Source organism: Telopea speciosissima, chromosome 1, assembly GCF_018873765.1.
Source record: "Telopea speciosissima isolate NSW1024214 ecotype Mountain lineage chromosome 1, Tspe_v1, whole genome shotgun sequence".
NCBI classification, from domain to species: domain Eukaryota; kingdom Viridiplantae; phylum Streptophyta; class Magnoliopsida; order Proteales; family Proteaceae; genus Telopea; species Telopea speciosissima.
In genome coordinates this window covers 34,983,539-35,007,793 of record NC_057916.1, presented here as the reverse complement: position 1 = coordinate 35,007,793, position 24,255 = coordinate 34,983,539, and the positions used below count along the sequence as shown (strand labels likewise).

At 41.1% G+C, this 24,255-nt stretch overlaps 1 non-coding gene across 1 annotated transcript; it reads left to right on the top strand.

The window, feature by feature from the left end:
- Positions 1–4,570: 4,570 nt before the first annotated feature.
- On the top strand, positions 4,571–4,674 carry LOC122649249. The gene has a single exon (XR_006331222.1). It is a non-coding gene; the product is annotated as a small nucleolar RNA snoR109 (small nucleolar RNA).
- The last annotated feature ends 19,581 nt before the right edge of the window (positions 4,675–24,255 follow it).

Sequence of the window (24,255 nt, the reverse complement as noted above, 5' to 3'; positions counted from 1 at the left end):
TACAGTGCTATGGAAAGTGTTGTTTACTGCAGCATGCTGGTACATGGGGCCCTCAGTGGGCATAGGTTGACAAGTGGTGTTAGGGAGCTCAGTTGGTGTAGAATTTATGAAATCCCAGTTCAAGTCCTCTGGAAGTGGAAAGAGTTGTTGCTGCAAAGATTGCATGGGTTGGTTTGGTAGGCCAATATCAGGGAGATTTGAGAAAGTGGGGCTGTTAACAGGGTTGTTAGTAACAAAGCCAGCAGATTCTTCAATGTTTGAGCTAAAGGGCCTCATGTTATTTGCATTGACTGCCGATTCCTGCTCAGAGTTGTGTGCATTGATACCTGCTATGGTGACATCATTCCCATAGGAAACGTCCATGGCCGAGGTAGAGTTGGATTCCGAAGAGATGACATTTGGGCCCCTAGGTAACTCAGGTACAAAGTTAATCCTTATTGGTGGAATAGTTGCATTATTGAAGAAACCCATGGGGGGAATAGTAGGGTCCGGTGGCCCTCTCAGGACCGGGCAGTGGCCAATATCATGACAAATACGCCCACAATAGTTGCAGAAGAGAATCACTTCATAGAAAATGTTTACTGTGTGGTTATAGCCCTGCACATCTTTGATTTTTGAGGAAATACAAACTGGTCTATTCTTCTTAAATAAGACCTTCACACGAGCAGTGCCCTTAGGTAGTCCAAGTTCTTCATGATTCATTTGGAAATCAACAGCCTTTCTAGCACAGGAGATGGCCTGTCTTATGAAGCCAGGATTAAAACAATTATCAGGGATACCATGTATTTGGGTCCAAATCAGCATGGCTTCACGTTCCTGTCTGAACGGTGAAGCGTCTGAGGGGTGCTTAAACAGTTGTAGCAGGCAACGATCAAACCACCAAGGAGAGGAATCAATGATAAAGTCTCTTTGTTCAGTTGTCTTGCATTCAGCAAAGAACCAAGCTTTCTCATAGCACTTAACAGAAATAACACCTAGAGGTTCCCACAGTAGCCCCAGGAAGTTGCACAGAACGTCTCTCTATGGTTTCGGGAAACCAATTGTGTATCCATGGATAGTATGATCTTCCACCTGTGATTGGGATAGCACCTGCGAAGAGTTGGCTCCACCATGTGCCGATGTCCAAATAGCGTGCCCAGGTTCAGGATGCCGAGATTGGCGACTGCGCTATCGGTTCTGCGGGAAAACATATGGATGGTACCTGCTTTTGGAGAGCCACGGATACATCATTGTGTTTTACACAATCACACAAGCATACACAAGTTGCTCCACTCATGATTCTCAATGAGTGGAGCAACTTGTGTATGCTTGTGTGATTGTGTAAAACAAGCACTAAACACTATAATGTAGCAGATTGTCTGTAGGGATTTTAACATTATTATATGTATGGTAGAGGACCAATGGTAGACAGGGGGAGAGAGGGGGGGGAGGGGAAGGCATGAAACTCTCTGAGGCATGTATAAATTTGTTGATGATGATTTGGTTGGTTTATCTTTGGATAGGCTAGATTCATTTTGATAAGGTACTTGCTGAGTTTGATAACTTGTCTCAATCGTATGTTTTATCATGTGTTGATTTTTCTAGTCATTTCAATGATTCTTTTTGAGGCCATGAGTTCTTATTGAGTAAATAGGAGGGCTTTAGGTGTTGGTGTGAGAAAACTCCACTGCCCATGCTTCAATTATGGAAATCTTGTTTGTTAACTTTCTCGTGCAAAGATTCATTTCATTGCGACTCTCTTGATGTATTTCTGTTTTAGACCTTTGCTCATTGCATTCTTCATGTAGAGATTCATGCTACTATGACTTTTTTTGCTGTATTTCTGTTTTGGATCTTTACGTCATGGGTCTTTAGCTCAAATTGGTAGGGCACTTGGAACATGAGCATGTTCCAAGGGGATAGTGGTTCGAATCCACCAAGGTCCTTTTTATTCAACTGTTCATAGCATAGTCAGTTATGCCACTAATCCACACAAGAACCTAATTTTAATGGCATCTTTGAAATTTGACATATTTTTATAATTACTTTGGTTATGTTAATGAGATATTTTAATTTTAGATTTTTTACAAATGCCTCCTGAAAATGCTCATTTGTCCAAATGCCTCCCTACAACTTTTCTAATTGCAAACTTCCCCTACTTTCAAAACTGTGTAGCACTTTGGTCCAATCCGTTAGTTTGGGACATTAGAGGTTAGTTTCAGGGAATCTAATAACCAAAATGCCCTTATGATAAAAACCAACTAAAATTAAAAAATAAAGTGACCAAATTACCCTCATCTTCTCAAATCAGTTATTTAGGTTTGAAACTGAAAATAGAAAAAACCCTAACCTCTATCCAAAAAACCATCCTGTGCAATCTCATAAGGATCTCATACTGCAAATCCTTAATCAAATTCTCATCCGTTTCAAAATATTTGCTATATTTATTCTGAACACTAATGCTTTTGGTCTACTCTATTTCTTTCTCCTTTGCTGTCAATTTTATGTCAATGAGTTATTGACTAATCCAAAATTCCAATCGATTAACAACCTACTAACCTAGGGCTTTTCGTTGGTAGATTGCTGGCCTTTTGTACTAGATTGATTATACAAATAAGAGACTAGAAGATACTAGTTTGGCAAAAGTAATTTATTTGATTTCTTTTTCCCCTTTCAGTTTGAACTTGATGTGTTCTAATGACACCAGCCCATGCTTAGTTAGAAATACTCCATTTGGGCATCCGTCAAATTTGTTCTTCCTGTTAAACTTAGTTATTAATAATCCTTTGAAGCTAATTACTAAGAACCAGTTTCATTCACCAAAATTTATGAACTCGAGAAATCTAATTAACTCTTAGAGTTTGGGGAAGAGAGGATTGGACTTCTCAGAGATACGAAAGCTTAGTTAGGATTTTTGTGCTACGGTTTGAGGTGGTCATGATCGTTTTTCCCATTTGGTGAATCAATTGAAGAGGAGAGTTGCATTAAGTGTTCAAATCATGATTTTACACTTACAGAGTTGAGTTGATTTCATTGAAGAGAGGGAAGAAGATCTGTTTTTGAGTTGCAGGGTTTTCATAAATTTTTGATAGTCCAGATGGGATTTGGTGAATTGTGGGTCTCGGTTTCATTATGAAAACCGAGAAATCAGATGTTTGCTTTCACGGATTTCATTTCAATTTGGTCTCTCAGCTTATGGATTTTTTCAATTAAAATCAATGAAATTAGGGCTTCGCGAGGAAACCATTTGGATTTGGGGAAGATGAGGGCAATTTGATCACTTTACTTTTTAATTTTGATTGATTTTTATCATAAAGGCATTTTGGTCATTAGATTCCCTAAAACTAACCTCCAAGGCTCTAATGTCCCAGACTATGGATTGGACCAAAGTGCTACACTATTTTGAAAGTAGAGGAGAATTTGCAATTAAAAAAGTTGTAAGAGAACATTTGGACAAATGGGCATTTGTAAAAACCCTTTAATTTTATGCTAAGGTTGGTAAGAAAAAAAGATTTTATAAGTATTTTTTGGTATAATTTACAAGAAAATGGCATTATTGTAATTAATATCAAATAGGGAAGGACAGGTTTAACTTAACACCATTTTCGTTCTGAATACGATCTTGAGACCGTTATCAAACAGTCATTTTCGATCACAGAACGTCGTTTCAGATCAGAAACATCAAAGAACGTTTTTAATCAAGAACGGGTGTTCTTTATTCTTACCGGTTACGTTTGGTAAATGTCTAAACAGTGTTCAGAACTGTTTTTCCGTTCTTTAAAAACAAAAAAATATGAATTTTTGTTTGGTTTAACGGTTCGTTTTTTTGTTCTTGTAGAACGAACTGGAAGAATATTTGATGTAAAGAACGTTTTTTACAGACCGTATGCAAGAACGAGATTGATCACGCGATTCACAACCAAAACCCGTGAGCAAGGCTTGAAGACCCAAAAAGGGAAAGACAGATCTGGGGAAGGAAGAGCAGTAGCAGGCGAAACTTCCAGGTCGATCTCTTCTGTCTCTCGCTCTCTATCCCTCTCTCTGGTCTCTCTACCTCTCACTCTCTCTGTCTCGTTCTCTCTCTCTCTCACTCTCTCTGTCTCTCTCTCTCTCTCGGTCGTTGTTGGGATGAAGATCTGACTAGGGCTCTATCGATTTTTCTCCCTTGTGTCTCAGGATTTGGAGCAACATCCCTAACATTTGAAGGTTTCTGCTACATCAGTGGTCCTCTCTAGCACGACCCCCTCTGCAACTGAACTTGATAACAACGAAGGTGACTCTCTCTCTCTCAAGCAGAATCTCTAATTAGGTTATCATTCTTGTGACTTTCGTTTCTGATCTTTAGGGTTCCCAATTAGGTTTTCGATTTAGTTTTCCAGGATTAGGGTTTCCAAGAGGCATTTTGATCCGCTCGGTTTTAGAAAATCTCGTCTTTGTTCTTCGTTTTTCTTTCCGATTTTTTCCTGTAATGTTTTTCATGCGTCGATCAGTCGATGTATGATTTATGGTGTAGTATTTGAAATTTGAGAGCTACATGTACCAAGATAAGGTTCGTTCAAAATGAAATAGCCTTCATCTTGAAATGCCAAAGCGGCTGTAGCTAAATAAATCGATCAATCTCAGAAGTTTTACTGGCCGATTGTTGTGAGATTTTCATCTCTGTCAACAGATCTGCTTACCGAACTTCTTACATTGTTCATCTTCTCCAGTTTCGTTCTGTGTTATGCATTTTTTTCTCCAGCTTTTGTTGGATCTTCGGATAACAGCGATCGCCTGTCGAAGGTTGGCAGTGATGTGCAGATGCAATTGTATGCGTTTCACAAGGTCGCCACGGAAGGGCCTTGCCATGAGCCTCAACCGATGGCATTGAAGGTCTCTCTGCCCGTGCAAAGTGGTACAAGACTTTTCCTCTACTTTTTCTTTCCCAGATTGTTAGGTCCTGCTTCATTTATTGATAAATTTAAGTACTTGCTGAATTGTCTAAACCTTTTGAAAAAGCTTAAACCCAAATTCCGGGGGTTTTAAACTTTCTAATTTTTGCTTGAGAGAGAATACTTAATAGAGTTGAGTTAGACAATGAGAATGAGCAAGCTAATGACAAAATCGATCCAAAATTAACAGTTCAAGAGAATCATATATCCTGCACCTGAAAAATGGTAACATTTCCTTTCTGTACCAGGAAAAAAACCCTAAAAATTTGTAGTTTTAAACTCCCAAATCCAATCTATTAACTCCTCACCACTGCATGAAGTTAATTGATCTGACGGTGGAGATGGAAGTTCCTTCCGGTGGGTTTGGAGTGCATTTATATTTCACTAATTTTCCTGTTACTTGAAACACCTCTCTCCAATCCCCCCTCCCCCCCCCCCCAAAAAAAAAAACAATAAATCCATGTTGTGGCTCTGTTTCAATTGATCTCACTGTCCTAGACCCAAGGAGGTTGCACAAACAAATTAAAAAAAATTCTATGCTATAGGAGGAGAGAAACCATCTACTTAGCCCGTGGTATTTATAGTTCAATAGAAATTTTGCCACTAAGATAACTTTTGGTCAGAAAGTTTGTAAAATGCTGAGAGATGGGGCATTATACAGAACACCTAAGGACCAACCCTAATTCAGGGTATAGTGATTTCTAGTTATACTATCAGGTTTGAGAGCTGCAATTTTGGTTCCACATCCACATGGATCTGGAGCTAAAAATGGCTAGAGGGGATCAGCATGAGTAGGGCTTGTAATAAATGAATGCATCTGTTTCTACTGAAACACTTAGGATAAAGAGGGATAAAGTCAAAACTATCTACCATACCAAACTTGGTGTAGATAAGAAATTAAACTGACCTAGTGGGTAGATAACAAATGCATAAACAAAAGCTTAGTTTGAAACAGGGGATTAAATGGCATCATTCTGCCTATGGTTCTGAATCATTCTGTTTGATGCTTTTGGAGAGCAAACACAAAGCGCATTAAGTATCATTCCTGTACATCCTTTGGTGCAAGCCTTTGTTGGTGCCATGGTGGCATTTCTGTTGGACTTCTACATTCTTAAAGTCGAGCATCAGAGAACTTAGAAGGTTTCAAACCATTAGATTTATTGTATGTATGCAAGGCTCTGGACATCTAATGGTGTCCGAGGTCCATAAAGTAGATCTTCCTAGAGAATAATGTACTGAAGTTAATATGAGGTGATATTGTGTGTTGGCACTTGTGTTCTGGAGATTATAGAGAAAATGGAAGTTTGTGAATGGGTTTTCCATTCAATGGACATATAAAAGACCCAGTAACTGCTGGTAGAAAAATGAACTAGACCAGATGGTTAAATCATAACTGCTAATAGAGATAAAGTAGCAACATAATAGGAGTCTTTCAGTAGAAGAAAAAGCAACAGAAATGGAACAAAAATTATTTACACAAACTATGTATACAAACTGAGGCATTATTGTTCTTGCTTGCACTCATTTCCTACGGAAAGCAAAGGTGTTATTTTCACCATTCAGATTACTTGGGAACTGATAAGAGATTTGGGTTAACTGGTATTTTAAGTCCTTCCATTCTTCCACCCACCAACTATAACTTGATGTATTTTTGTTTTAGGCATTTGCTCATTGCATTCCTTTTGTAGAGATTCATGCTACTGTGATTTTTTTTTATTGTATTTTTGTTTTGGATCTCTACTTGATAGGTCTTTAGCTCAAATTGGTAGAGCACTTGGAACATGAGCATATTCCAAGGGGATGGTGGTTCGAATCCACCAAGACCTTTTTTATTCAAATGTTCATAGCGTAGTCAGTTATGACACTAATCCATACAAGAACCTAATTTTTAATGGCATTTTTGAAATTTGACATATTTTTATAATTACTTTGGTTAAGTTAATGAGATATTTTAATTTTATGTTAAGATTGGTAAGAGAGAAAATGATTTTACAAGTATTTTTTGGTATAATTTAGAAGGAAATGACATTATTGTAAATAATATCAAATAGGGAAGAACAGATTATACTAAATACCATTTTCGTTCTGAACGGCGTTCTTGAGACTGTTACCAAATAGTCATTTTCGGTCTCTGAATGCCGTTTCAGACCAGAAATACCAAAAAACGTTTCTAGTCAAGAACGGGTGTTCTTTGTTAAGACATTTACCAAACATCGCCTAGTTTTTCTTTAGGGTGCCAGCCTTACAGTATGCAGGTAGTGTGCCGACCTTTTCCCTTTTATTTATAATCTACAAAGAGACTGTTTAATCGTTTTGTGTTTTTTATTTTTTACTTTCGTTATTGGTAGAAAATTAGTTAAGGGGTGTCACATTGTTGGCACAGTCTGGTTTTGGTCATGTTGAACCGGTTTCAGACTGATAATGAGTGAAACCAAAGCCAACTCGATACGAGAAGGCTCGATTTTGGTATTGACCCTGTTGGAGTTCGGTTCCTCTTATCGGATTGTTATCGGTCTGATAACAGGTTTGGTCCGATTCGGGGTTTGAAACGCCTATAGTTTAACCATAGTATAGATATAGACATAATAAATTCAGAACTCCTACCTCTTGTAGAGTAATCATGGTTGAAATAAGCGGAGTTGACGAGATCAATTTCAGTTCCAATTCAGTCGAAATCAGCCTATTCAAATTGTTCAGAATTAGAACCAGCATCGGCTAATTCTAATCTGATTCGGTCTCCAATTCCAACTAGATTCGATCGAAATCCACAATCCAATTCCAATTCCTCCATTCATAGATGTAATGCCATAAGTCTCAATTAATTGGTGACCAATTCTCTCAGTTTTTTGAGGGTAATGCTGCATACAACAAGTCTTTCTAAATGATTTTTAAAAAAATTACTGTCACCAAAGGGATACAAGGCCAGGATTCGATGAGGATTAGGTATATGAGGGAATGAATAATTATCACCTCCAATTCCTCTAATAGAGGGAGTGGACCCCATCTTGGGCAGTGTTTTTGGGCAAGGGGTAGGGTGGTCATTTTCACCCCCATGTGAGGAATTGGAGGGAGCAGCAAATTGGAGGGGATAACAATTCATGAGGGCATGGTTTCAAATATCGGTATTGAATCTATCATACGTATCGGTTCAAAACATATTGACATTGGCTTAGACCGACATTGATATCGATACTTAGTTGACACCGTATCAGTGTAACAGTTTATAGTAATGATAAAACCATCTAAAAAAGAAATAGACAAAATCATCTAGGGTAAATTACTTGGACACCCCACGTAAGGGGTGCAAGTTAGGCCCTGTCAGCCCGAATAGGGCCTGGGCTGAGATATTTGGCCTTGAGGGTGAGTCAGAGCTGGGAATTACTGGCCCCGAGTCAAGGTTGGGTCGGGTCGGGCTAGGGTTGAGGCCTCGGGCTAAGCCTGGCCCAGCCCGACCCGATTTTAAGTTATACTATATAATATATATATTATAAACTTTAAACGTCACCCACATTTTGTTATATAATATATTATATATGAAGACAACAAGTGATATAATACATTTTATTATAATGTTATTTTTTGAAAAATTTATAATTTTCTCCCCCGCCCATTCCAGCCCATGCATTTCCTCCCCCTTCCCATGATCAGGGCCAATCAGGGTCAACCCGACCTGACCCTGAGGTCGGGTTACGGTTGAATTTTTTGGGCCTTGAGTCAGGGTCGGGTCAGGCCTAGGCCCAGCTAAGGGAAACTTAGGGTTGGGCTAGGGTTCTATAAAGCCCGGCCCAACCTGACCCTGTTGCATCCCTACCATGTACTATGGCCCGATTGCTTGACACCCCAATGTTTGAAATTATTACTTGAAGCCCCATGAAACCTGATGGTGTTAGTCTGTTGTTAGTGGTTGAATGTAAAAATCAATTTTACCCTTATGAGTTATTCAATTGAAACTTGTAAAATTAAAATGACCAACTTACCCTTTAAAGGTTTTAACCTAAAAAACCCCATATCGCCAGCAAAGGTGAAGGTGAAGAATACGACAGAAATTTCCAATAAGGCTCATTGTTGCAACCTCCGGCCACTAGTTGAACTAAATGCAATCGTGAATCCTTGAAGACGGCAAAGACCTGCAACCATTACCCCTTTGGAGAAGCTTTGTAGAGATGAACCAGAGAGACCCTTTATACGAAAACTACATCTGGGCTTCGATTCTCTAATGGGTTTAGCGATGGGAATAAATGTCTAGGTTGTGACACTATTTACAGAATCCATTGTTGATTGAGTTCCGGAAGAACTACGTGGCTGATAAGACCTAATTGTATCGTACTCATCTGTGCTGCATCAGTTCCAAGCTACCATCGCTCCATTGTCCGATTTGCAACCCCATCACTCTGTCGCATTGCAACCTCAGCATGTTGCACGCTTTGCTGCAACTTCGCCTTGTACGCTCCGTTGCAACCAAAGCCCTGAGGCCCTGCTCGATGACCCAGCCTCACCCTGCTTTTGCATCTCTGCATCACTGCCATCTGCAACCTCACCTTGCATGCCTCGCTGCAACCAGAGCCCTGAGGCCTTGCTCAAAGACGACCCAGCCTCACACTGCTTCCTGTGCATCTTTGCATCACTGCCCTGCTGCAAACTTGCCTTGCATGCTCCACTGCAACTAGAGCCCTGAGGCGCTGCTCATCAACCCAGCCTCACACCGCTGCCTGAGCATCTCTGCATCACCATCCTGCTGTTGCATGCCTCACACCAGAACCAACAACATAAGTCCCGCTAGCTTCATCGCTGCACCTCAGCCCCACATCAACGCCATCATTGCCATCACCGCTACCACATCTCCACTCTCCAGGTACTCGCACTAACCTTGCAAATGGAGTTGCAGGTGATCGGAATGGGCTGAAGTAACTATTAAAGTCATTTAGAAGAAAAGGCAATTTGGTGAAAGGGTAAAAGAGTAATTCACAACCCTTAAAGGGTAGTTTGGGCATTTAGGATTTTTTCAACCCATGATGTCATCACTAAACGGTGATTGACTAATAGACATGAGATAGTTGTAAGAAATCTTAAAATGTAGGGGGGCCTCAAATAATAGTTTCAAACGTTGGGGGTGTCAAGCAATCGGGCCATAGTACATGGGATGTAAAAGTAATTTACCCAATCATCTGATATGGGCTGATAAGGGTCCATCGTATCGGCTTAAAAGCATGCCCATGACATGAAGTGCTTTACCGTCCATTCCAGCTGCACTAACAGAATGAACCATTTCTTTTGGAAAAAATTTCTGGAGGGGGGGAGTGTGTGCCCTGCACCAAGACATAGAGGGGGGCAAAATGACCGCTCCACCCCCAATGCATGATGGTAATGAGTAATGACTGTCCTATTGATGCCACTACACACGCACATATGCGCAGGGACCACACTTCCCCCACAAAGAAATTTTGCCCATTCTGTTTAAGAAAAAGAACTCTGTGGGAGAGCGTGTGTGTTGCATCCAGAGGCCTAGAGTCCTAGACATAAAGAGAGCTAAATGACCGCCCAACCCTCATGAAATTCAGAAATACCATATCATGATTCTCTGTGGATCGAGCTCCTCTCCAACGAGCACCCCGCCCAGTGAGGTATCCAACGGCGAGGCTGCTTTGCGCATGCCGAGATGTGAGCCGGGGTGGGGCTAGGCACACATCCCGACACATTACGAGCAGCGCCACCATTGGATGTCTCGTTGGGCACTCATCGGACAGGGTGCTCGCAGGAGAAGAGCCAAATCCTTCTTCTGACACCCACCCATCCCCCAAAACACACACATAGATAGAGGGAGGATACACTTTTTTATAATATATATATATAAATTAACAGAGAGTTTTTTTTTCGATAGGTAACAGAGAAAGTTGTTACAGAGGGTTCATAATACACAAAATTGTGCCTTGTAGTTAAGGCTTGGTTAGTAATGTAAATAGAAAACTTTAAAAGATCAACATTCTTAATAACAAAAAGGAAATTCCTTTGAGGTCAGTTAAAATGTTCAGCAGAGTAGGAACAAGATGCCATGACAAGACCACATTAGTTGGTTTGGAAAGAATCTTGTGCATTTCTTCATCACCTAATCTCCTTGACTAGTGTACCCTAAACGATGAGCATGTTCAAGACCCTTGGCAAGACCAATTATGTCTGGCTCCAAAACATTTGTATTTTCCAGGATTCCTATAGCCATCTCAACAAAATTACCTTCCAACAAAATACCATAGGTCCAACCTAATCTGTTCAGGACATGGTTAGCAGACCCTGCTCAAATCAAAATAGGATAGTGTAATATAGGCAGTGAAAGGAATAATAGGGAGTAGAGTCATCAAACATAACCTATTTAAGTACATCAAGGGATGAAGAAGGAGATGGGGGGGGGGGGGGAGAGATATTCAAATCAGCCAACCAATGGGTAACGTTGTGAAGGACCCACCCAGGGTTAAGTAAAGCATGATCATGCACCATTTTGTTCCTGAGTTGCCATAAGAAGTAGCATGTAATAATAAACACCGAAAAAAAAAACCATTTAAGGGAAGGTTTATTGAGATGATTGTTTAAGAGAATGGTAATGCATAGCTTTTCCAACGAACTGTGGGAGAGATACTCGGCTCTCAATCCCAAAGGCCTCGCAGCCCAAATACGCTTAGACCAGTCACACGAAAGGAAAATGTGCCAGATGGATTCAACACCGGATCCACAAAATACATAAGAGGGATCGAGTTGTGTCAATTTCGATAGAGACGCTCTAACTGGGATTCCAACATGTAAAAACATTTAAAATTTTGGATGAATGAGTATTTTCCACAGAAAACACCACCATTTAGAACTGTTATTAATTTTATGTGGGTTTAAAGAAGACTGCAAAGAAACAAAAACAAGTTTGGTAGAAAAGGTACCATTGTTGGACAAAGAGCACCTCCAATTGTTGGTATTATTGATAAAAAAAACGAAATAAATCATGAAGGGATGGATCTGGGTAGAGCCTGTTGTGATTAACAACACTAATCACTCATACATAATCCCATATAGATTTGGAATACTACAAATAAATGAAAGAATATACGACATACCCTTTTGGTTGATAGCTGTAGTCGATCCCCAAGCTTTTAGAGCTTTCCAATAGCCTTCCACAGCTTTTCTCTTGAATCTCCCGTGAGTAGGAATTCTTGTAAAATCAAGTGATGGCTATGGGGACCTTGTGTTGCATATATAATATTCACCCTGACCCTAACACACTCCTATAATGTGTTATGTTAGAAATACCGCTGACTTAGCCAAGAGTGGGTAACCTATATTATGGACCCAATAAATAATAGTATGTATTAATGTAGTCCAAAAACCCAACAATCTCCCACTTGGGCAAAATTAATACACATCTTTTATTGGAATTGGTCAGAGTCCCATTCTTCCACTCAAATTACTTTGATTCTATTAATAGCCACTTGTGTCGAACGACAGTAGAAGACATGCCTCAACATGCGGCATACAACTTTTTGTCATTAGAGCCACAAATGATCTATTAACGCGAACCACTTTGGGTATATGTATGAATAAGGAAACAAGAACATAACAAGTGATCACCAAATAAATGCTCTTTCCTTGTAGGTCATCTACCTTGAAAATCCTCACAGCTAATACACTTTGACATTAACTCATACTTGGGCTTAACCACCATGAACTTGAGTTAATACCATACTTTGGCTCACCGCCTATGGCTTACTCATCATTTTAGAATCTTTGGCTAAATACCGCCTATGGTTAACCGTCATTTTAGAATCCTTAGCTAAATACCGCCTATGGCTAACCGCCATCTCGCAAGACATGTCATATAAGAATAAATAATAAAATCATAATTAGTAAATGTATTAAGATGGCAAAAGAATACAAAAACCACTGGACAAATAAAGAGCTCAAATAAAAGTCAAAAGGGGAAACATAGACTCCCACTAAGCATACATATCAAAAAACTCTGTAAGTCCCATGCTTGTAACATGACCCTGAAAACTCCCACCGAAAGAGCTTTAGTGAGAGGATCAACCACCATCTTTTCAATAGGGATCGATGTGTACAACATCAACTTCTCCCTCAGTTACCTTCTCCCTGACAAGAAGATACTTTACCTCAATATGCTTTGAGCTGTTGGACTTTTTGTTGTTCTTTGAAAAGATGACTATAGAGTTGTTATCACACCATAGCCTCAAAGGTTTAGAGATGGAGTCAACAACCTTCAGTTCTGCAATAAAATTTCTTAGCCATACTGCCTGCTTGGTTGCCTCAAACAGTGCCACAAATTCTGCCAGCATGGTGGATGAAGCAATGATCGTCTGCTTAACACTTTTCCATGAAACAACACCTTCACCCATCCAAAAGTCATAACCTGAAGTTGACTTCATGTCATCAATACAACCACTGAAGTCTGAATCTGAGTATCCGACCACTTTAAGTCTTTCATCTCTTCTGTAGACTAGCCTGAAGTCCCTGGTCCGCAGTAGGTACCGTATTACCTTCTTAGCTGCAGTCCAGTGAGTCAATCCTGCATCAGACTGAAATCTCCCTAGCACGCTAACTACAAAAGCGATGTCAGGTCGAATGCACACCTGTGCATACATCAATCTTCCCACAACTGAAGTATAGGGTTTGTCCTTCATAGAGTCTCTCTCAAGGTTATTCTTCAGACACTGCTGCTTGTTCAACTTATCCCCTTTGCTGATGGGTGTATCATTCCCAGAACATTGGGACATGTTGAACCTCTTCAAGATTCTGTCAATGTAAGCCCTATGTGATAAACCAAGAAAACCTTGCTTTCTATCACGACTTATCTCGATGCCAAGTACATAGGTGCTCTCACCCATGTCCTTTATCTCAAAGTTACTAGACAGAAACTGCTTGGTTTCCTGAAGTAGACTAAGATCACTACTGGCTAGTAGAATATCATCTACATAAAGTACCAAGAAAATGAACTTGCCCCTGGTAGTCTTCAGGTAGATGCAATTGTCAATTGCATTCTCAACAAAACCATATGAGGTCACTATCTGATCGAACTTCAAATACCATTGTCTCGAAGCCTGTTTCAGTCCATACAGTGATTTCTTCAGCTTGCAAATTTGATGCTCCTTCCCTTTCTCCTCGAAAGCCTCGTGTTGACACATGTAAACTTACCGTCTTCACATCTATCTGATGTAGTTTAAGGTCAAAGTGTGCTACAATGGCCATGATGATTCTGAATGAGTCTTTCGAAGACATTGGACAAAAGGTCTCCTTGTAATCTATGCCTTCTCTCTGTGTGAAACCCTTTGCCACAAGTCTGGCCTTGTAGCGCTCTATCTTTCCCTGAGAATCAGTCTTGGTCTTGAAGATTCATTTTAATGCAATGGCTTTGTAGCCCTGTGGAATATCCACCAGCTCCCAAACACCTTTGTTGTGCATGGATTGTAACTCTTCCTTCATAGCTTTCACCCCTTTGTCAGACTCCCTACTATTGATTACCTGCAGAAAGGTAACAGGATCTTCCTCCTTACTGATGTCGAACTCACATTCATTCAGATATGTGACATAATCTGAGTGAATGGTAGACCTGCGAGTCCTGGTAGATCTCCTCAAAGGCTCAGGGTCTACAGTGGTGACCGTGTCAGTTGGTAATAGGTCATCGAACATAGGCAGTGGCACATCCACAACTGTAGTGGCCGAGATAATGGGATCTGTGGACACATCCACATCAACATCCATGTGAGAATCACCGTCTATAATCAACAAGGGCTCGCTCGACTCTGGTGCTACATCAGATGTTCCAATCCTTCCTTCATCAAAACTCAAGTTTCGAGGCACAGACTGATCTCCTTCTGTCTCAAGAAACTTGGCATGGGTGGTCTCTACTATTCTATTCCCTGTACCTGGGCAGTAGAATTTGTAGCCCTTAGACCTTTCTGGATACCCCACAAAATAGCAGCTCAAAGTTTTTGGGTCCCAAACTTTCTGCTGAGGATTGAAAAGTTTGGCTTCAGTAGGGCATCCCTAGACTCGTAGTTGCCTAAGGCTGGGTTTCTTACCAGTCTAGAGTTCATAGGAGTCTTGCTTACAGACTTACTTGGCACTCTGTTAAGAATGTAGACTACAGTTTTGAGTGCTTCTCCCCATAAGGACTCTGGAAGACTGGTGTTACTGACCATGGTTCAGACCATGTCCTTCAGAGTACGATTCCTCCTCTCTGCTACACCATTTTGTTGAGATGTACCTGGCATGGAGTACTGTGGAGCTATCCCTTGTTCCTGTAGATACTTGGCAAAGGGCCTAAGTTGCTGTCCTGTATCACCTGCTCTTCCATAGTATTCTCCACCCCTATTAGACCTGATAGATTTTCTCTTTCTGGAATGGAAGAGTTCTACTTCAGCCTTGAATATATCAATGCATTCGTTTTCTCAACAAGTAAGAAGATGTAACCATATCTAGACCAATCATCTATGAAAGTGATGAAGTAGCGCTGGCCTCCAAGTGCAGGAGTCGGGAAGGGTCCACATATATTTGTGTGGATGAGGTCTAGGGCCACAATGTGGCAAAAAGCATCCTTCTTCGTAGAAGAAGTCATTTTCCCCTTTATGCAGTCAACATATGTTTCCATGTCCTGGAAATCTATGTCATCAAGGACCTTCTCCTTGATCAATCTATCCATTCTCTTCCTAGAGATATGGCCCAATCTTTTGTGCCAAACTACAATAGACTTTTCATCCACAAGTTGGCGTTTAGTGCCAACATTCATAACCCAAGAGGAGACATAATTCAATCTATAAAAACCATCAGAACTGTTACACCCGCACCCCAAATATCCCCTTATATCCCGGGGCAATCCAGACCTACCCAAAGGGTAATGCCTTATGGCCAAGGTCAACACTGATGACCTTGAACTGAAATTATTATAATAAAAACCCCCTCGAAGACTTGGAAGCGTGGGCCAAAGCCCCGTAACTTTTCTTGAAGTTTGGGCCATGACAGCAACATCGGAGTCACGAATAGACTCACTTATGTTGAATCCACTCGAGGATCTGCCCGTGTTGTCATTAGTCTTTTTGGGTTATTTTCCTATGGGACCCTATACCCGTGTCACAGACATCTTAATCAGGCCCTAGGACCATATGGACCCCTGCCATCACCATTGATTGGCTGAGTGGGCCATGAAAGTGGGCCCACAAGGCTTAACTTAGGTAAATAACGGGTTTTATATACCATAACCTAAAACCAAACAGACCCTAGTGGATAATTAAGTCCTATGGACTTAGGGTGCACCCCAAACGTGACCTAATGGTTAGACCTAAGGCCAAACAAGCCCTAAGACCTACCTAAAACCCATTGAAGACCTAAGGACCACTAAGTAATTGGGGGATGCCTAGACTAAACACACCCTAAGGCCCATCTAACCCCCTTAAAGGATAAGAAACCCCTCTCTTTTACTTATCTCTCCCCCTCCCCCATGGACTGTGGAGGAGAAGAGATAAGAGAAGAAGGAGAATAAGGAAAGAAGAAGAAGAAGTAGAAGTAGGAGAGGAATAGGAGGGGAAGGGAAGAAGATGGAAGCCATGCAAAGATGGCTGGCTGCCCCACACCTCCTCCCAAGCTGGCTGGACCCAAGGGAGAAGAGAAAGAGGAGGAGAAGACATGGAGAGAGTGGCTAGAAGAAGGAAGCTCACCAAGGCCCTAAACCTAGTTCTCCCCCATTTCTCTTTGATTTTGATGGTTTCTTGAGCTAAGGCTAACCTAGGGTTCCATTTGGGACTCAAGATGGAGCTCTAATAATACTGACCTAGGCCTCTAAGTGTTGCAATTGCAGTCATGGCCAATGAATCCTTGGTTTGAACCTTAAAACCCAATCCTTAAACCAATGTGAGACCCCAGCCTTGTAGGATCTTGGATCCTTGAGGTGAGCTTAGGACCTAGTGACCCTAGGAGGGCTTAGAAACCTCTCCCTTGTCCCTAAGAGCTTGGGGCACTCCAAGCTTCAAGCTGGAGCAAAAGCCCTTGTAGACACTGAATTTTGTCAGCCCCCGCCGATGATGACAATAGGACACGGACAGACATCGATATCTCTCTCAAGAAGGACTCTTGTCCCTACATCTAAACCAAATCACCCTAACATCCCTAAAATGACTTATAAGACCCTTTTACCAAACACTGAAGGGGGTACTGCTCACCTTCCCCAACCACGGCGGTCCCGCTAAAGAGTCAGAAGGGAGACAAAAACCCAAAAAGATCAAGCCCATGGGCCCAGACAAAACCCCAATACTAGAAGAGCCCATTTAAGGCCCAAAATCAAGGAAAATTGGCACTATGCCCCCACAGCGTCGTGGACACTCCCACGGCACCACTGTATTTTTTCCACGTTACCGTAAAGGGGTGTGACATCAGCCTGCTGACGTCACCCATAGCGCCGTGGAAAAGTCCCCCACGACGCCGTGGAGGACTTATCTGGCCCAGCTTGTGGGACACTTTCCCCTATAAATAGGAGGGTCCCCCTCCCTTATTTTTCAAGGTTTTTTGGACAGAGAGACCCTCCTAGCTCATTTTTTACCCATTTTCCCCCCAATTCTCTCCCTCTTGAGCGTCTGTTGGAGCGAGACTCCAAAGGCATGGGTAGATCATTCGATTACCCACTCAATCAAAGAGTGGTTCTTATCCCACAACTTTGTTATCTCGTCAATGCACGGATAACAAAAAATCCCCTTCGCAGCCATTATTCTGTCTACATATAGATAACGAGAATCCCTTATATAGCCGTTGCTCTGCCCGAAGTAAGTGACGAAACCCATCTCATATTGTCTTTACTCTGTCCAACCAGAGAGAGGTAAGCCGATCGTCCGTCTCCACCTGAGCCGTGGGACATCGCATATTTCGTATTTGGTGTATTTTCATTTATTTCTTGTATTTCTTGACAGGTATCTGTCTCTTTCCTTCTTATTATTTTTGGTGTAATGTAGGCAATTAAAGTAATTTGCTTTAGTGTACATAGTAAATGATTTCTTCTTTGTCATGATTAGTGCATCATAACCTAGCCTTGCATATTAGTATAGGATATATTATTAAGGGAGAATATTAAAAAACAAGTATCTAGTAGAAAGACCGATTTATCCGGGCGAGTTGGGTGCCTAACACCTTCTCACTCTCGTAACCTGACTACTTACCCTAAATCTCTGACCAGACCATATGGAATCACGTAGCCATTTCCGCTAACCCCGGATGGGGCTACACCCATTGGGTCTTAGGCCCTAATCCTAGGTGGCGACTCCATTTCTTTATGAAGTACGATCCCAAACCCATGATGATATGTCGGTGCCATACGTCATTATTCATCGAAGCCAATCCTTATCGCCATAAGGCTGAGGAACCCTCGTCTCGAGGACCACGGTACTTACAGCCCTCTGAAATCTAGGAAGAGACTGTCGACGGACGAACGATCGAATCCACCAATCGTGGTACCGCCCGTCAGTCCGCCCAGTATAAATCTTGTGTGTTGGGCTGAGTGGACGAAGGCACGGATTCACTCTGTTTGCCTCCGCCCGAAGCCTATTGCTCTCGGGTCTGTCTCAAGAATTGAACGGATGCAGGGGCGGACCCAAGAAGCACATCCGCCCATAGATCCTCTCCCTTTTAGGAGTGTCTCAGGTGTCGAACGGATGCACGATCGGATCCAAGTGAGATGTTTCGCTCGTGGGTCCGCTCGTTTTATTTTTACTTTTTGGCCTAAACGGAGTCAAGGGCGGATTCACCTCTACTGAGACAGCCCATGAGTCCGCTCGTACTGTCTTGGTTGAAATCTGATTTTAACCTTAAGGGCCAAGCATGGGACCCTTCTATGTATGCTTTAATGATTATTTTTGTATTCCTAGGCTACCCAACTTGATGGATAGTGGGGAGCCTAGGTGAGATTCATATTAACCACACACGGCGATGCCTATGTTAGGTGAGTGGGTTCTGGATGATTTGTTGGGTTTGAAGATATATTAATATGAAATCTTAAGCATGCTAATATATACTTATAAGCATTGTGCGCATTGCATTATTATTCAGATGTGAACTGTTGTGAATGGGATATTATGCTCACCATTGTATCAGGCTACGGTGCCGGGTGTGCCGGTACCAGAACCCCAATTTATTTAATTATGAAAATTATTGTATGTCATCCTGAACTATATGTGCCGTGCTGTGCTGGTACCCGGGTACTAGCTGAAATGGGACATTGATGCACCCGGAATACCTCTCGGGATGAAAGGACCTGCATATAGTATATCTGCAGTTAGGATGCTTGTTCCCTTATGCTATGACCCTTGCCAACAGGGGTTTATGTGTTGGATAGTCTGAGCACCTGTGATCTGTGGAGGCAGGAGAGGCCAGGACAAGGGTAGTGATGGCCATTGGGGTTTGCCACTGGGTGATCATGATGGCTTCTACCGGCGCAGGTCCCCTTGTGATAATTGAGGTTTCACTGGGGCAATAGGATAAGTGACCCTCAGTGTCTCCTGAGTTATCACAGTAGCAGACACTTGATCGATAGAATTATGTGTTAGGTGGAAAATGAATCTAACATCAGCATGCATCATTTTGATTGATATTGATTGTATGGTGTATGTGCATTCCCCTTTGCTCCCTTACTAGCTAGTGTAGCTAACCCCGTTGCGCAACCCCTTTTTAGTTGTTATGCAGGAGGTACTACTTAGATGAACACCGTTGGCTGCGAATCAAGTGAAGCTGGTGACTGTGACTTGGATGTAGATGTACACCCAAGATTGGTGCCCTTGGGACAATTATTTGTTATTTTACTATTTTCTGTCTTCATTTCCACAATCATGTATAAACTATGTGTTTATTTATAGGGAGAGTAATGAATGGTTACTTATGTAGAAATTGTAATATGTGTTATCATTAGAGAACCGATGCTCTATAATTTTACATGATTTAATTTAATTTCGCTTCCGCTAACTCTGTATCTGGAATGATTTATTCATTTTGTATGTTCCTTTCTGTTATCAATATGTGATGACAGGGTGGACTGTGGCTCGGGACATTATATCTGCGATCCTGATAGGTGTTGGGATGATATGTGATTGTCCCAGTCATACCCCTATGTGACAAAATATCTTACATCGGGATAAGGGCATGACAAGAACAATAGCTAGAAACAACAATGACAGAATTCATAACCAAGTGAAGCCATCTTTATTGAAATTAACAGAATATCCATATGAAACTAATCTGAAAATTGAAATTAAGTTCTTCCTCATAGAGGGATAAAAACAACATCCTTCAACTCAATAAAATTGTCTAAACTATCTGATTTTAAAGATAATCTAACAGTTCCTATGGCCTTCACTTGCACCTCCGCTCCATTCCCAACGAACACTGTCACCTCATACTTGCTTGGCACCTTCTTGCTTGTGAACCCTGCAAGGAATGAGTCATATGAATGGATGATCCAGAATCCAACCACCAAGAATCTACTGGTACATCTATAAGAGAATATTCATAGCAGACCAGAGATGTATTCTTACCAATGTCCTTTTTCTTATCAAGATAGGCCTTCCTCTTGAAGCATTCCTTCTTCATGTGTCCTTTCTTCTTACACTAGAAACATTCAACACTGTTAGAATTCTTGTGCCTTGTGTTTTCTCTATTGCCCTGTTGCTTTCTGTTGCCCTGCTCATTGTGATTCCTTCCAGTCCGGTAGGGTGTGTACCTGCCTTTCTTGGAAAACCTTCTGTGGTTTCTGTGAGGTCCTCCAGATGAAGACCCCTTACCCTGGATGAGATTGACATTTTTAATTCTGTCCCTATTCATTCTTGCCTCTTCTTGCCCAACTATGGTAATCAACTCATCCATACTCCATTTATCCTTCAAGGCATTATAGATGCCATGAAGATGCTTACACTGCCCTGGGAGTGAATTCAGTGCAATGGTCACTAGGAAGTCATCATCAAAATTTATTTTCAGCTCCCTAATTTTGTTTCCTAAGGAAACTAGTCCCAGAAGGTGTTCCTTGGTGTTGCCATTTCCATCAAACTTGGCAATTGTCAGCTTACTCATCAAGTCACCTGATTGAGCCTTCTTTGAAGATTCAAACTTGACTCTAATTGCCTCCAAGTACTCTGTTGCAGTTGCCTTCATAGTAATGCTATCTTTCATGGTCTCAGGGATAGCATGTTTTATGACCTTCAGGCATTTTCTATTGGCAGTGTCCCACTTCTCATGGTTAGTCTTCTCAGCCTGAGTACTGGCTGAGGTGAGGTCAATTGGCTTGGGTTCTCTCAGACAAAGATCTAGGTCTCTAACGCAAAGATAGACCTCTAAATCTTCATTCTAACTTCTATAGTTCTCACGAGAAAGCTTGAGAATATCCAAAAAACCATGGCCTAGAGACATCTGCCATAAGGATATAATAAAATCATACATCCATCACAGAAAAGTAAAATATAAAATTGGATATTTTAATACCTCTAACTCATGCTAGTTGTACAAACTAATGTACTAGCACATAAACAAGAGTGTCAACCGAATCTACATCCCTAACCTCAGGGTTTTGAAATGCACTGGTCCTTTCAACACTTTGCAATTACTGCGGGACAACACCAACCTTTGACAAAATTGTCACCTTTGGGTAAACAAGTATTCTTAGGTTAGTCTCTCCCTATATGTGTGTTTATATTACTTTTAGTCTTTGATGATGCTACATTTGAGTGAGCATCACCTTTCTTTGCTGCCATTAAAGTGAACCTTGAGTTATGGATATTACAATAAAATCAGGTTTTACCACTTTGGTGGATTCCATCTGACCTTATTAGAATACCTAATGACTCATGACGCAGCAATGAGATGTTTTTATTCAAAAATTTGAACAACTTAATTTATGAAACTTTTCACACACAATAATTTAATGAAATAGTGCTACTATTCTGCATTGCATCATGTCATAACATTACAAACATATCTCATGATCATTTGAAAATAAGGAATGCATGAACACATATTTCAAGAATTGGAAAACACACAAACATGCTCAATATGGGTCCCAGAAGTGATATTTGAAGCAAGTGAGGCATACCAGTGTGTAGGTTTCGAAAAAACAGATACAGCAAAAAAAATCGAGACTCTAAACTCCCTCCCACACGCCCTCACGTGGCGCGTGATATCACATGATGGGCGGTTGGACCAGGTAAAGCGACCGGTTCAAATCGATCTGAGACGGAACGGTCCAACCCTGCTTAATGGCCCTTGGGCCGGGTTGCCCGCTTATATCGGGCTCGGTCCGGCCCACTTAGATCGGGCTCGGTCTGGCCTACTTGGGTCGGGCTCGGGTTGGCCCAAAATAAGTTTCGGGTTTGATTGAGTCAAAACCCGCTTGTTCACTGGGTTGACTCGGAAACCCTACCGAGTCGACCCAATGATGAATCGACAGTCGTCATTAAAATCGTTTTTTTTTGTAACGAAAAACATGCGTGTGAGTTGCATGCGCTTTTTTCGGCGGCGCGTGGAGACGTTTCCGACGAAATGCCTTATATGGCCGTGACCGCCCTAACCTCCTCTACAATGCCATATAAAAATTTTTCATTTTTTGTGGTCATACACCACTGGTAGTGACCATACAGGGTCGATCCAAAACCCGAAAAATCTATAAATTCGTTTTTAATCAAGAACATGGATTCCAGATCCATATGGGTTGGCTCTAATACCACTTGTTGTGATTAACAACACTAATCACTCATACATAATCCCATATAGATTTGGAATACTACAAATAAATGAAAGAATATACGACATATCTTTTTGGTTGATAGCTATAGTCGATCCCCAAGCTTTTAGAGCTTCCCAATAGCCTTCCACAGCCTTTCTCTTGAATCTCCAGGGAGTAGGAATTCTTGTAAAATCAAGTGACGGCTGTGGGGACCTTGGGTTGAATATATAATATTCACCCTGACCCTAATACACTCCCACAATGTGTTAGATCAGAAATACCCCTGACTTAGCCTAGAATGGGTAACCTATATTATGGGCCCAATAAATAATAGTATGTACTAATGTAGCCCAAAAACCCAACAGAGCCGATAGGTCTCATTTGTTATTGAGAGTGATATTGCTAACCAAGCCTTGTGTTACCTTGAAAATCCAATTGGGAAAGACAATGTCCAGGGATAGGTGAGATCCAAGAATCAGTCCAAAAGTATGTGGATTTGCCATTCACAATTTTTTGGATCATCATGGTTTTGAGGACTGGTAAAATCTAGGTGATGCTATTCCAGGATCAATTAAGAACCTTTTTTTGAAAATGCTTTTAGATAAAAAAAATATATAATATTTAGGAAAGTACCGAGCCTTAAGAACATTTGGCCAAAGTGCATTGGTATTGGTAATTTACATCCATCCGAGTTTAATAATAAGAGCCTTATTATGAATCTCGGCTTTACGAATCCCCAAACCTTCTGACAAGATGGGTGAACAAATTTTGTCACAAGTGATAAAGCATGATTTTTGTACTTGATCCAGAATTGCCATTCCAAAAGGAAAGACAAATAGAGTCAACATTCTTGCAAATCCTAATTAGGAAGAGAAACCAAGACATGATGTATGTAGGAATTGAACTAAGAATAGATTGGATGAGATTTTTACGCTCAGCAAAAAATAATTGGTTAGATTTCCAACAAGATAATTTATTCTTCATTTTGGTTGGAATATAGCCTAGGTCTCTAACTTTAGATCGAGAGTGGAAAAGCCGAGTACCCAGTTATATAGAATCCATAGGCATCTCTTTAATGCCAGTGAGAGAGCTTAAGGCAATGCTCTCAGCACTAGGTACATTTTTACTAAAAAAAATTCTACTCTTACCCAAATAATATTTTGACCAAAAAGGTTAGTAAACAATTCCAAAACTGCTTTAATGGGTAGAATATCATTCACATTGGCTCTGCAAAAAATAAAGGTGTAATCGGCAAAGAGGAGATGTGAAATCTCAAGTGCTGATCTAGCTACTTTTATTCCTTTTAAAAGACCTAGATTCTTGTATTCAAGTAACAACCTAGAAAGGACTTCCATGGCTGAGATGAATAGGTAAGGGCTCGTGGGGCATCCTTGCCTAATCCCCCTAGAAGCAGTGAAAAAATCAAAAGGGGTAGGTACCATCCAATTTAACTGAGAAATAAGATTGTTAATCAAATAACTCCATTTCTTTGGACCAAAGCCATGGAAATAAAAAGCAGTGGTAAACCTCAAAGGGTTAGCGCAGTTGGCTTGGAGGGGACATGAGACTCCGCCTCAGGAAGTGAGGTCTCGTGATCAAACCTTCGCCGTTGCA